At 40.1% G+C, this 14,556-nt stretch overlaps 1 protein-coding gene across 1 annotated transcript in view; it reads left to right on the top strand.

Moving 5' to 3' along the window:
* LOC116751266 (rho guanine nucleotide exchange factor 28-like) overlaps positions 1-14,556 on the top strand; it is a 163,954-nt gene that overhangs the window by 39,450 nt on the left and 109,948 nt on the right. Inside the window, exon 2 of the mRNA XM_032626939.1 lies at positions 13,850-13,893. The gene's annotated coding sequence lies outside the window, so the exon portion shown is untranslated. The remainder of the gene's footprint in view (positions 1-13,849; positions 13,894-14,556) is intronic.

The following is a 14,556-nucleotide window of genomic DNA, read 5'->3' as shown; positions in this document are numbered from 1 at the left end:
CACACTGTGTGCCCTGCTTTCCTTCTGTGTTCCTGTCTTTGAGTCAGTGTTTTTGAATGAAGACATGATTTGTTGGTAGGAAGATCGAGACTTTATACCCATGACTATCCATTACCCTATTAACCTGGATTATATCACTCGATTAGTTAGCTGTCACCTACTAGAAGATAGGAACGTAAAGAACTAGGAGCTGAAAGGTAAAAGTTCGTGTGGACCTGTATGTGTGTATGTTGCGAGTGGGGTTAAGATGAACTAAATTTAGTCACGTTGATGAGAAGACCCGAGGCGATGAGAGGTATCTGTTAAGTGTGATCATGTATTTGGCATTGCTATTACGAAATACCTTTATTTCTCACAGTTCTGGAGGTTAGAAGTCCAAGATCAGGTGCCAGCCTGGTTGGGTGAGGCCCCTCCTCTGGGTCATAGACTTCTTGTTGTGTCCTCACATGGCAGGAGGGGCTGGGGAACTCTGTGGAGTCATCTTTATAAGGGTACTAATTCCATTCATGGGGACTCCACCCTGATGAGCTAAGAACGTCCCAAAGGCCCTGTCTCCTAATACCATTATCCTGGGGGTGAGCTTTTCAACATTTGAATTTGTGGGGGGAGACACAAACACTCAGGCATGCACATACCCCACCTGTGTATTCTGTTGGTGCAAATGTTAGTTTTTCAGATTGCATTTTTTTCCTAGAACAGGTAGAGAGTAGTTCAGTTCATGGCGTGTGAAGATCTGCCTTGATGTGGCATTTACTGCTTCAGGTTCTGCAAAGGGTAGCATTTAGTTCCCGTTTCCTTTGTAATAGTGCAGTTTTTCAGAATAATGGGCTCAGTGTTGCTTTAGGAAACGCACTGTTATGCGAGAGCCATGGAAAACATGATCTGAAAAGGGACTTGAGTAAATAGTAAGAGGGAAAGGGCCCAAGTTCTACCTGCCTCACAGCAGGCATTGCAGTTTTTGGAGCACATCCAATCTTAAGAGCCACCCACTTGTCCAAGATCAGATTGATAGAAAGACAGAGGCTTATTCTTTGGTCTCTCTTGGTGAGGACTGTCAACAAGGAACTTATATGCCATGAAATAGAACCATTCGCTCCAATGGAAAATATGCAGATTTAGAAACTAAATTCTTTTTACTATCTTTTTGAAAAATTGAAGTAAGATTAGTGTTCTGTTTCCATTTGTAACTGAAAATCAATATTAATATACAGCTTATGAGTTGGGTAGTTAAATTATAATTTAAATGAAAATATTTAGGAATTTTAATGGTAGATCTGAAAAGAAATTATATGCTAATTTCCTGGGGGATTACATCAAGGATAGTATTATGTAGTGAACTGGTATGACTTTCTCGAATATAGGAACTCTCCCATGAGGGATCCCCTTTCTGGAGGAGACTTGAGGTTGGCTAACCTCTCTTTGGAGGGAAAGGCACACCTAAGCCATCAGAAGCAAAATTAAGATCTGTTCAGATTTCAAAGAAGAGCTTGGCGCAGTTCTTCAGGATGCAGGACTGTCCCCATTATGTGACATGTAACATCCTTGGCCACTAGGCACCAAGTGCCAAGATCTGTTCCTCTCAGCACTTTCGACATTCTCATTTCTTTCCCTTGTCCTGGTAAGCGTGCACAAGTCCCCACTAACAGAAAGACTGAAATAAAACAAAAGTCCCCTTCATTTTCCTCTTCATTGCACTGGAAGTGATACCCAGTAACTTTCTAATTTCCAAAGACCGTGGCCCCTTCTGAGTCCTCATTCTCCTTGACCTCACTGCAGTCCCTCGTGAGCTCTAAGCAATTATGTATTATTATCAAATTATTATTTAATCTCTTGAATTGTTGCTGAACTGTTCATGTGGTTGGACTTGTCTCTCTACAAATGTCTTGAGGGCAGGATCTTATACTTCTCTGAGCCCTTAGTAATATTCAGGACAATGTATTTGGTGTTTAATTTGTTAGCTGAATATTTATTTCTAACTCATGGCACTGTTTTAATATTTATCCTGTAGGAAAGTTCTTTTCTGTTTTAATCTTGAATCCCAAATGCTGGATTTCACGTCTTTATTGTATATGTGGTAGAAATTTATACACATATTGTATATGTGGTAGAAACTTGTAGTTGTTATTCTTAGCATATGTAGGTCACATTTGTTCAGATCACTGGAGCCCAGGGGTATATCTGTTTGTTTTTTGTTTTTTTTTTGCGGTACGTGAGTCTCTCATTGTTGTGGTCTCTCCCTTTGCGGAGCACAGGCTCCGGACGCGCAGGCTCAGCGGCCATGGCTCACGGGCCCAGCCGCTCCGCGGCATGTGGGATCTTCCTGGACCGGGGCACGAACCCGTGTCCGCTGCATCGGTAGGCGGACTCTCAACCACTGCGCCACCAGGGGATCCCCCAGGGGTATATCTGGATCTCCGTCACAGTAACAATGTAGTTTTTGACTTGGCTTTCACCAGTGAAAACATTTGAATACCAGTTCTCACTCTGTTCCTCCTTTCTGACACACAGGTCAAGATCCCTCTTCCCAGAAGAGTCTTTTCTGACAACTTCAGCCACAAAGTTCTCTCATTTTCCTAAACTCTTAAAGCATTTGCTGTTTAACGTGATTTTCTCCACTCCTTACCTCCTGGTTACTGCTCCACTGCCCTCATTAGGCTGCTCCTTCCAACATGGCTGTGGCCAAGCCGGCCAGCAACCTCTCAAATCATGGCTTCAGTGGGTCCTTCTCAGTTCTTATCTTGCTTTGTGTCATTTACCCACAGGGTTTGCTGCCTTGTTCATTTCTCTTGGATTTTGTCACATTCTAAATTTCTAACATAGCAATAGTTAGATAGTTGGGAGTGTGGGATCTGGAACCAGACTGCTTGGGTTTGAATCCTGGTTCTACCACTTAGCAGTTGTATGCCTTTGGGCAACCTGCTTAACCTCTCTGTGCCTCACTTTTCCCATCTGTAAAATGGGGACAGTAGCAGGAGGTACTCTGTAGGGTTGTGAGGATTAGATGAACATTGTCTAGCACAATAAATAGTGCTCAGTAAATGTCAGCCCTGATTATTTCTCTATTTCTCAGTGCCTTTTGTGAGCTCCTCTTCCTCTACCTTTCTCTTGGAGGTCTCCAAGATTCTGTTCTAAGCCCTTTTTGAATTTGTGTGTATCCACTTCCTTGATCCATCCCATTTACTCCCAATGACTTTAACTACTGTTCTATATTATCAAACTCTTTCTCTCCTGCCCAGACCTCTTTCTTGAACTCCAGATCCCTGCTTTTGACCTGGCTTGGACACTAGTCGTCACATCTCAAACTCATTATGGCCAATACTCATTTTTTTCCTCTGAGTCATTCATCTGCTTTTCCTTTCATTTTCCCCATCTTGGTCAATGGCATTGTCTATCTCATTTCCCAAACCAGGAGCCAAGGAATCACCCTAGATTCCTCCTGATCCTTATGCACTGCATCATCTAGTTAAGCATCAAGGCCTTTCCATTTTGTTCTTTAATCTCGTAAATTTGCCTACCCTACAACATTGCTTTGAATCAGGCTCTCAATGTCTTTCACCTGAACAATAGCAATGGTCTCTTACCTGGTTTTTCTGACTTTGGTCTCTCTCTCTCTTTCCAATCCATCTACCACCTGTGTCACAGCGATCTCTTTAAAACACAATTTGGGGGCTTCCCTGGTGGCACAGTGGTTGAGAGTCCGCCTGCCGATGCAGGGGACGCGGGTTCGTGTCCCGGTCCAGGAAGATCCCACATGCCGCGCAGCGGCTGGGCCCGTGAGCCATGGCCGCTGAGCCTGCGCGTCCGGAGCCTGTGCTCCGCAACGGGAGAGGCCACAACAGTGAGAGGCCCGCGTACCAGAAAAAAAACAAAAAACACAATTTGGATCACACCCCTCTCTTGCTTAAAGCCACTCACTGACTTGAAGTTCATGTTACTTAGGATGACATAACATTGGGGCTCAGAAAAAGTTTTCATCCCTCTCTCCCACCACTACCCTACACACACTTTCAGTAGCCCTGGAGGTGCTACTGAACAACCTCTTCTTTTATGCTTCCCTGTAGTTGTACCTATTTCTTCTGCTTGAAATGTCCTCCCATTTCATGGTCTACCTGGTGAACATCTATTGTCTGTCTCAGTGATTTTCAACAAGGCTCGCTATTGGCATTTGGGGTGGGACAGTTCTTTGCGCAGGACTGATCCAGTGTTATAGGACACTCAGTATCCATGGCTCCTGTTGCTGAATGCCAGTAGCAGCTCCCTTCCCTCTTTTGCTCTACTCCTACCCCACCGACACGCTCTGCCCTCATTTCCAAATGCCTTTCTGGGTAGGAATGCCCCTAGGTAAAAGCAGTAGTATGTGTTCTTTAAGACTTAGCTTAAGCCTCATTTCCTTGGGGAACCATGCCCCATACCTCACCTGCTGACTGATTTGAGTATTTCTGCTTCCCTGTGTTCACAGAATCCCACACATATGTTATATTACCATTGTTTTCCTCTTTCTCACTGGGCTGGCATTTCCTCTAGGACAGAATTCATCCTTGCATCCTCAGTGCCTAGGATATAATAGATACTCAATAAATATTTGTAGAGTGAGTGAATGTTTATGTTATCCTTGGTATTTAGTTGTCTGTCCTCTAGCTTATTTGCCTATTTCATATCGGTATGCCCTATTCAAATAGATTGATAGACACTTGAAGGGAGACATTTATACTTTTTTTTTTAACTGAGTACTAAGCATATAGGAAGTTCTGAGTAAATGTACTAAACTAAATGAAACATTTAGAGACTAGCTATATTTCTAAGGTTAAACCTCATTTCTTTTAATTGTTAAGGTCAGATTTCTAAACATTAAAGCATCATTCTAGAATTTCTCCAGGTTTTACACGTTTGTCCACTAGTTTTATAGTCTAGAATTGGGTGCACTAGTCTAGCTCTTCTGGTTTAAGAATGTCTTAATTTTTATGGGTGGTGGGCAGAGAGTACTTTTTGTTCCTACAAAGACTGTATAAAGCCTAGTTGGGAATGGGGAGGTAGAGGAGGGTGGCTCATAGCCGCAGTCTGCTGCCTGAAATACAGATGAAAGCCATGGGGGAGGTGGTGGCTGCCACCTCTGGTTAGATTAGTTAACCTCTCTGTAGAAATGATTCTTAGTATCAGGAGAATTTTCCATGTACCTGTTCCCCCAGCTACTCTCTCTGCCTCTACTTTCTTCTCTCTCCAGTCGATTCAGCAGTCTTTGGGTCAGCCTCATGACAAGCCAACCTTAGGTAGGTTATTGCCTCACTTCAAACACTTCTTTGGCCCCGCATTGCCTCTAGAAGGGATTTTCAACCAGAAGTATGTGATTTTTTAAATCTTGGATCTCACAACCTTAAATTCAGCCCATGACTCCACAAAAGACAACCAGTTTCTTGACTTAGCAGTTACTTTGTTTTTGCCCATAAATAATATTTCCTACTTTGTTCACTCATGTTTCTTCTCTAACATAGTTCTGAATTTCTTTTGACTTTTTAAATTATCAAATTTATTCCTAAGGATAAAGCCTTGCTGCCACACAAAATAATCCAAACATGTCATAAGCTGAGAAAGAAATTCTAAAAATATTTTAAGCAATGGCAGTATTATTGGAAAATGCGGGCCGGGGGTGGGGGGATGGCCACCACCAGAGAGAAGGTTGATTAACATACATACATTTTAGCATGACTTTTCAAATTGACAATTTTATTGAGATAATTGTACAGTCGCATTCAGTTGTAAGAAACAGTATAGAGAAACTTTATATTCTCTACCCAATGGTAACATTTTGTAAAAGTGTTATAATCAGCTCAGTTAATATTGACAGTGATACAATGTACCCATCTTATTCAGGTTTTCCAGTTTCACTTATATTCACTAGTACGTGTGATCTTAAATTTCTGTACCACTTTTGTCACGTGTGTAGGTTCATGCGTTCACCACTACAGTCAAGGTACTGAACAGTTCTGAAACCACTAGGATCCCTCATGTCGCCCTTTTATAGTCACGACTGCCTTCCCTCCTCACCTCTCTCAATACTGTTTCTCACCCCTGACAACCTCTAATCTGTTGGTCCTTTAATTTTTCTCATTTAAAAAATCTTATATAAGTGGGATTATAGTCTGTAACCTTTTGGGACTGGCTCTCATCACTCAGCATAATTTCCTGAAGATTGATCCATGTTGAGTAAATAGTTTGCTCCTTTTAATTGCTGAGTAGTATATCTTGCTGAGTTATGTAGGTACATATGTAAGTGTGAACAAAGACAACAGAGTTTAACCATTCACCTGTTGAAGACATCTGGGCTGATTCTAGTTTTTGGCAGTTATAAGTAAGGCTGTGAACAATTGTGTCCAGGTTTCTGTGTGAACATAAACTTTTATTTCTCGGGGGTGGGGGGGAAATACCCATTAGTGGAATTGCTGGTGGCAGTGTGTGTTTAGTTTTTGAGAGACTGCCCAACGGTTTTCCAGAGTGACTCTATTATTTTGCATTTTCACCAGCAGTGTATAAGTGATTCAGTTTCTCCACATCCTTTCCAAGGTTTGGTGATGCCACTATTTTTATCATCGGTGGTAGGGGCGCTATTTTATACATTTTCTATTTTATGTATTTTCACATCCCTCCCATGACAACCTGCAAAGTGTAGTGCACACAGTGACAGCGAGTTGACTTTGACATGATGGAGGAACTTTAGAGATCTGTTGCTGGTGAGGACATTGATGCCCTGATAGGATGTAACTTGCCCAAGATACTTGAGTGATTGAGCTTTGCATTGACTATGAAGGGATACCCTAAACGGATTAATAGCATAAGTGAGATGGTACGGGTATGTTCAATTGACTTATAAAAAGCTTTTAAGGGCTTAATCACTTTGCGTGCAAATACATCCTGTGAAATACCAGCAAGTGTGCCTGGTTTGGCAGAACATTTTGTTAGCAGCTAGCTCCAGCTCCTCTTTGTACTTTGCAAATGTCCTCTAATTTAGGCTGTACTATTTCAGACTGACTGGCTCCCCTTCTTCCTCCCCACCCCCAGTAGTTTGAATTAATGAGATCCCATTGAATGGTTATTGTGTTGCTTGCTTTCTAATCTTCAGACATCTCCCCACACTGAGTTCACCAAATAATTCTACTCTTTCACTTAAAGCTGCTTAGACCTGCATAACTCAGGTAGATAACTCCAGCCTGAAGCAGGTCTGTAGACACCGTTGTGTATTAAACAGTAGGTGTATTTCTAAAATGCTTTCTTCTTGCCCATCCATTGTGCTGCCATTGAAGGTTTTTACTTAGACTTGGCCTTACCTCCCATTTAACTGTTCTTTCCTCCTCCTGTTAGTATAACAGTTGGAAAATACAATTAAAATTCTACACTCCTAGGTTCACAAAGGAGCTGTGAATCAACATTTCCCTCTAAGTGCGGAAGGTTTCAAACTGAGGTAGCAATTGAATTACCCCAATAGTAATTGCTCTCTGCCCTTTGAAGTTTCAAACTGTAGGGGGAATATTTGGTTCTATAAAGTCAAATAAAATTCTTTGGGGCTTGATAGTGTTATATTGATGTGGTACAGTGCCCTTCAGAATTCCTGATGCCTGGGGATTCCTTGGGGCTGCCAGGATGAGGCTGAACTGGGTAGGCCTCTTTTACACCATCTTCACCCCAATTACTCCTGAATCATTTTGATCAGTCTAATATATAGAGGTTCGGAATGTTAGATAAAGATTCAAATGTTTTTAAAAATCCTTTGCGTATGCTTAATGTACAGTGATAATAAAAATAGTTACAGCTAGCATTTATTGAGTGCTTATGATGGGCCCGTTAAATGTTTTGTCTTTTTTCTCTATCAAATCTCTTAATCTTCCCAACAATCTTAGGGGGTAGGTACTGTTACTTGTTCTACCTGACGCATTAGAAACTGGCCCAGGGAGGTAAATAACAGACCCAAAGTCACACAGTTAGAACAGGGTATAACTGGTGTTCAAACGCAGCCTGTTCTTGAGTCTGTACTCCTAGCTGTGAGGCTTTTGCAGCCTTTAGTCAAGCAAATTGCTACCTTTCAGACCATAGTTATGTCACAGAAGGACTGTGCTGAGGCCCAGGAGAGCCTGGGCTCTGGGCTCAGACAGGTTGGATCCATATGCCTCGGCCATGTCTAGCCTCTTGGCCTCATCCTCAACCAAGTGGCACAACTTTGCTGAGCTTTTCTTTGCTCTTGTGAAGTGGAGACAGGGGTGCTGGAGGTCCTCCTATCTGAAGAGAGTAGGTATAAGGAAAGCCCTTTCAAGTGAAGCTTCTTGGAATGGGGACCACAATTCAGAGGTAACAGGGGTGGAGAAAAAATTTGCCTGGGGTTCTAGTTTTTGAAAATGGAATTAAAATTATGAAAATATTTTTAAAATGTAAAGTTTATTCCTTTGTCTGAAAGGCAGCAAAGCATCACGGCTAGAATTACAGGCTCTGGAGTGGCTGCTCGAATACCAGCCTAGCCTTGTTCAGCGTGACCTAATGCATGCTGAGTTTTTAACTCTGCTAACTCTTAGAATGGACGTAAGGTGGATCATGTGTGTGTGAGAGATTAATTAGAGGAGGTTGTGACTTTTTTTCTGACACGACTGATAGCACAGTAGGACATCCGTGTCATCACGTTTGATTTTCAGAGCATTATTATGGGGGTCATTTTTGTTAGAAATTTAAAAATTTCATTTTTATAGAAATTTTTATTAGAAATATTAGAACGTCTCCCATTTTCTCCTAGGGTGGGGAGAAGGTGCTGTTATTCCTTTAATGTTGAAGTTACTATCTTCACTTATATAGTGAAAAGACTTTATCTCATCCTGATTATTTCTTCTTACTTGTCAATGGATCTCTGTCACATTCTCATTGGTAGTTTTGTATATGACTTGAAGTTCTCCAGTACTCAAATTCTTTTCTCAATTTTATTTAACCTTATTTCATGCTTAAAAAAGATTTCCAGTTTTATTTTGAGTTGATTTGTATTTAGCTATAATATCTGGTTAACCATACCAAGACCTGAACAAACAACTACAAAAAATTTTTTTTGATGTTCAAGATAAAATGGCTAGAGAGTAGATGCTAGCATTGGGTGGGGTGAAGAATGACCAAGGGGGGCTTTTGCCTGTAATTCTGTAAGTGGTCAGTTCATTTAAGTATTTTTGTTTAGGTAGCTTGCTCCTCAGTTAACCTTGTAACTGGAGGGACTTGTAAATGAAGATTTAGATAACTAGGACTTCACCATTTTTCTCAACGCTACCGTGAGGATTCTCTGAGATGATGTTTGTGAAATACTTAAGGCAGTGCCTTTAGCCTTCAAAAAGTAGTTATTTATAATACGGACAAATATTTGAGCATTATCTGTTAGTAAGTTGTATGAGAGGCATACACACCAATGACTTTTAGCATGTTGAAAGACAAAATTAGTCATGGGTTTTATATTGAATCAGTCTTAGAATATTTCATTTAGATGCAAAAACATGAGAAACCCAGAACTTCAAAGAACTGATTTTTTTCCTGTATTAGTTAAATGTTACGTTTTAAATTTAAAATACTCTTTTCACCTGTTGAAAATAGTCTAATATTTTTCTTTATTGTTAACTAGCAACCAGAGATATTGGAATATTATGTATGCTTCATAAAATATCTAAAATATTGAATCTTTTATGTCTTGATGATCTTTTCATAAGATTTTTTCCCCCTGTTGAGAGCAAACTTAAAAACTCTGTACTAAGACCCCAAGTTGTTCCATGGTGTCTGCCAGCAAGACTAGAAATGTATTGGCTCTTTACTTTCCCAATAAGCATTTTCAAAAATACAGTACAATAAAAAAGTATTTGAGTCTCAATTTTTGAAATTGCAGGTGGAGAACTCAAGCTTTAGGAAGTGGAGTGTAGCGCATAATACTTCACGTATATAGTGAAAAGCTGCAGCATGTGAAGAACTTAAGCAATTGTGACTTGCTTAGCAAACACAAATTTTTTATCATTAAACTTGATGTAAAAGGAGGCGTGGCCATATTTAGCCATGCAGCTCAGCAAGTGAGCACGGAACTTACTGCTCTTTGCTATAAAAGAGGAATTAATTACAGAAAAGTGAGAATATAGTTTTTAATATCTATTTTGGTTTGAAGTTTTATTTGAAGATATAATATACTGGCAGCAAACTATGTTCTCTACAACTTAAGTAGGAAATCCTGATAGGGGTTTTAGAAGTGTTGAGAACCGTGGGGACTTTAGTTTTTAGTTTATGTTTTCAAGGAGTGAAAAGTAGTTTCTCTGAAAAACAAAATAACTGCTGCTCAGAATGGCTCCTAAATTTCTTTACTGAAAAGTGGTAAAAGGTAGAGTAGGCAGGAATAATAAATATGAGTTGTTATAAATATCAGGTGAAATATAAACAGCATGTTGTTTAGCCCTTGATGTTTTGCCTTTCGCCTGAGATGATTATAATTCAAATTTGAGGCAGGCACTTGATGGTGTTGGTGGAGAACCTGGATCCTTCACAAAGCTGTGTGAGGTTGGATTCTGCACTCCAGTTCAGTTCATGTGGGCCTTTTCACTGTATAAATACAGAACTCCAGAGGCGCTGGTGAGCACCCCACACTCTACTGGTCATGCCTTTGTCTGCTGAGCCTGGAGGAAAACTATTGGGAAAAGTAGCCTAACAAGTAGGGGAAAAGGCTTACTTTGTAGAGCAGAGCTTCAAAATGTTGACGTGTATATACCCTGAAGTATAATATGTTAACATGTATCCCTTAATGTATTTATTAATAAAACATATTACTGTAACAGTGTATATTCTAAAACATATCTGAAATCTACAAAGCTATAAGGATTAAACATTATAGTAAGATTTTTTTTTTATTAATAGTCCTTTTTGCACTCACTAAAAACATTGACATGTAATACATGCCAGTGAGAGTAATAGGATGAAAATGTGTCATTCTTTTGAAAACCTTTGCTTAATAATTTTAATGTTGTGTTCGGTTCAGCTTGAATGTCTGGTTCCAAGTACTGTTTACTTTGAAATTGATTTTGAAGTGTTATAGCTGAAGAAGATACCATATTATGATAAATAGATTCTAATTGAAGAAGTGAGTGCTGGCTGTACTTGTACATAAGGGGATTTATATTTTAACCCCATCCAACAATTGTACAAGAGTTTAAATGTGGCTAATAAATTCCCATCTTCCATGATGTCAATCATTCCTCCTATAAATTAATCAGAAGCTGTTGCATTTAAAGAATATAAAACCCATGAAACATTTGGAAAGGTTAAAAAAGATAGATTAGAAAGCTTTTCCCAAAAATTTAAAGCATGCCTGTATGAGGGCTTTTGTAGGTGGCAAACTTTAAATAATTTTTGCAACAAAATCACAAAATGGAAAGGTACAAATACTTTTTCAAAATGTCTTTATGGTGGTATATACTGTCTATAACCTGAGTTTCTTTTGAGATGCATTTTCTTTTTCACTTATTAAAATATCACCTCTTTCTTGAAGGGATAGGATATTTATTTGAAACCTATTTTTAAAAGATCTGCTATAAACAGCCAGTTTTCATCTCAGAAAACCCAGCAAATATGGAACACTTCTATTTTTGTTAGAAAATTAGGTAGTACATGTTTGGCAACTTTTTAAAGTACTTTGCTGCGATATAACCAACACACCTTAACGTGGTAAAAATTTTTATGGTCATTTCCCATCTTGTTACAGCAATTGTAAAGATTTGACCGTGTTTGAAGGTCTTATTTCTGTAAAGTTAACCACACTGACATCCTGTGGAACTGTGTGCTTTTGGCTTCAAGTTCTTCTTTGCAGTATCTCACCCATGAATGACACAGTGAATGAATTGTATGTGCATTGTATGTGCGTATGTGCTTTTTAAACTTCTTATCTGAGAAACTACCCTATCAGTGGTTGTACTCGAACAGTTTTCCTGTAGATCATTACTTATTAAAGAAGTAATTCACTCTTCAAAATGTCTTCATGTTCTCACCAAAAGTGGTTTTTTGTTTTAGTGTATTTTATCAGACAAAAATCTAATACCATCTGTACTTTCTTCTAAGTGTATGGCAAGCCTCCCACACAGCTTAATATGTCCTAATATGCTTCTTAAAATACTAAGTTTTGAAAGTTTTGCTCATAAAGGAAAGCATTTTAGTTTTTTTGTTTATTTTTACTTTGTGGATTTCAGCCTTTTTTCTTAGCACTGCATTTGCTATAGAACACATTCATTTCTTTTGCTATTAGGTAGAAATCTTAAAAGGGTCTTCTAATTTTATTATCAAGTTTACCAAAATTTTGTAAAGGATTGGAATTGTGTATGGCATGACTGTGAACATAGTTGAAAAAAATGGCTACTGTCTTGAGACACAGTGCACATTTAGTGTGAGGGTCACGGTACATGTGCTGGTGGATATACATTCATATTTTAAATGCCTTCTTGATAATTTTGAATCTTGAGGGGCTCTACTCAGTGCTCTTGGATTGGTCATAATTTTTATTTCATAGTGTAGCTGATGAACAATTCATACTGGGATTGGGAGTCTCAGTTTTGTCATTCTTGTGGTTAGTATTATCTTTAATTTGAACTTTCTTTCTTGGACTCCTTAAGCCATTCATCCAGTTTGTGAGCTTAGTTTCATTACAAATTGATGATGATAACCCATAAGCCCATTTACGTGGGTCTACATGAACTGCCACAGGGCACAAAGTGTTGAAAATGTGGGCCGAGGAGGGCTCTGCTGTCAACCCCTTGGCCTCGTGTGACCTTCGGTCTTCTCTCAGGATGACTCATGGAATGTAACTTGTGACCTAGGAGGGTGCCAGTGTCCGCATGTATATGAGCTATTAGTAAAACTTGAGCGAAATGATTTTTTAAAAAGTAAATTAAAATAGAATTCTTTATATTTTTCCTCCAGGTCAAGTGTGACCTCTGGGGTTTACTGTACTCAGAGTCACAATTCAGGTTGCTATGTGTCTGCCTTCTTAGGAGACATCCCCAAAGTACTGCAACTGGCTGTGGCCTGGGGACCAGAGCCAGGCTTGGCCTGGTGAGCAGAACCCCGTCCCAGAGGACGCAGGTGGGTGGGTGGAGAGGGGAAAGGTGATGGGGGGCCGTGAGTCTCCTTGTCTGCCCTACTCAGAGTTCTCATGCAGCCCACTCTTCACTTTCTTCCAATCTGTAGGTCTCTGTCATTCAGCTGTGAGCTCTTTGAGGGCTGGACCATACTGGTCATCTTACTGGCCATTGAAGGTGTTCAATGAACCTTTCTTAAAGGATGCTCCTTTTGCCTAAGTTGCTAGCTGGTTTCCGGGTACAGATGGGATGTGTGCACCTAGTGGAGAGGTTGGTTAGCGTGACAGTGGGCTGCATCCCTCCAGACTGAACTCTCTGGCCCTCACCAAGAGGTCTTAGAACTATCTTGTCTCCGCAGGCTCCTGCCTCGTCCAGCCAAGAGTGAATTTTGACCTCAGACCTATATCTAAGTGATTAACTAAGGCAAAACTTGCAACTTGCTTATGTTGGCCTTTCTTGGCTTCCTGAAATATAATTTCTATTTGGGAGCAGTCTGTGGGATAATGTTTGGGGTGATAGGTTTTCCTTATGTGTGGATCTTCATGTGAAAGAAGAAAGGGAGGAGGATATTTTATATGGAGAGCATCTTATTCCTTTGTTCTTAATTTTGTCTCTGCGGTTGTCCTATCTAGTGGGTTACTCCTCCCTCTACGATGTTAACTGAAGGGCAGGGCGCAGCTCTGCTGGTTGGTTACACGGGGCTCCTACAATAACTCTCACTTCTATTATTTTCATTGCAGATGCAGAAGCCATGGAGCTGAACTGCAGTGAAGTACCTCTTTATGTAAGTGCCTAAGCATTGGGCTGCAGGTCTAAGTGGACCTTTCTTGAACTTGAAACCCCTTGTGACTGAAGTGGGAAGAAATGTTCTGTCGGCTATTGAGTTGGGGCTTTTAAAAAAACAACACACAACATTACTGTCTAGTTCAAGCCTTTGCATGGAGCCTTTTAAAACTGGTTGGCTCCTGGTTCCAAAGTCTGGGTTTTAATTATATTTTCCTGAGTAACTTATAACTGTATAACTTCCGGAAGGCAGCTCTGCTCACCACTATAACCACCAGTGCTTAACTGTATAACTTTTGGACTCAGAAATACTGAGTTCATCTATGTGAATGGTTTTTGAACACATTATTTTATGATATCCTGATAATAGCCAAGAATGTTTTCTGTGTGTATCTCTTTTGGGGAGAAGGTTCAGTGACAATTGTGTCAGGTAAAATCCTGAAGTAGGAATTCAAAGGGAAAAGTGCTGGGACATACATAGAGTAGGTGGGGGATTGGGTGACAGAGCTGTCCCATGAGATTCCTAGTCAGATATGCCTTCTGGGCTGAGAGAGGATTCCAATCTTGAGAACAGTTACTGGGTGTAACAGAAGTGAGCCGATTGTCTCCCCACATAGAAAATGGCAGATGATTTTCTCTTCCTTCCTTATTTTAGGCAAAACCT

The sequence above is a fragment of the Phocoena sinus genome, chromosome 3, assembly GCF_008692025.1.
Source record: "Phocoena sinus isolate mPhoSin1 chromosome 3, mPhoSin1.pri, whole genome shotgun sequence".
In the NCBI taxonomy this organism is placed as follows: Eukaryota; Metazoa; Chordata; class Mammalia; order Artiodactyla; family Phocoenidae; genus Phocoena; species Phocoena sinus.
Note: the sequence above shows the minus strand (reverse complement) of the source record. Positions and strands in the feature narration are given on the sequence as shown.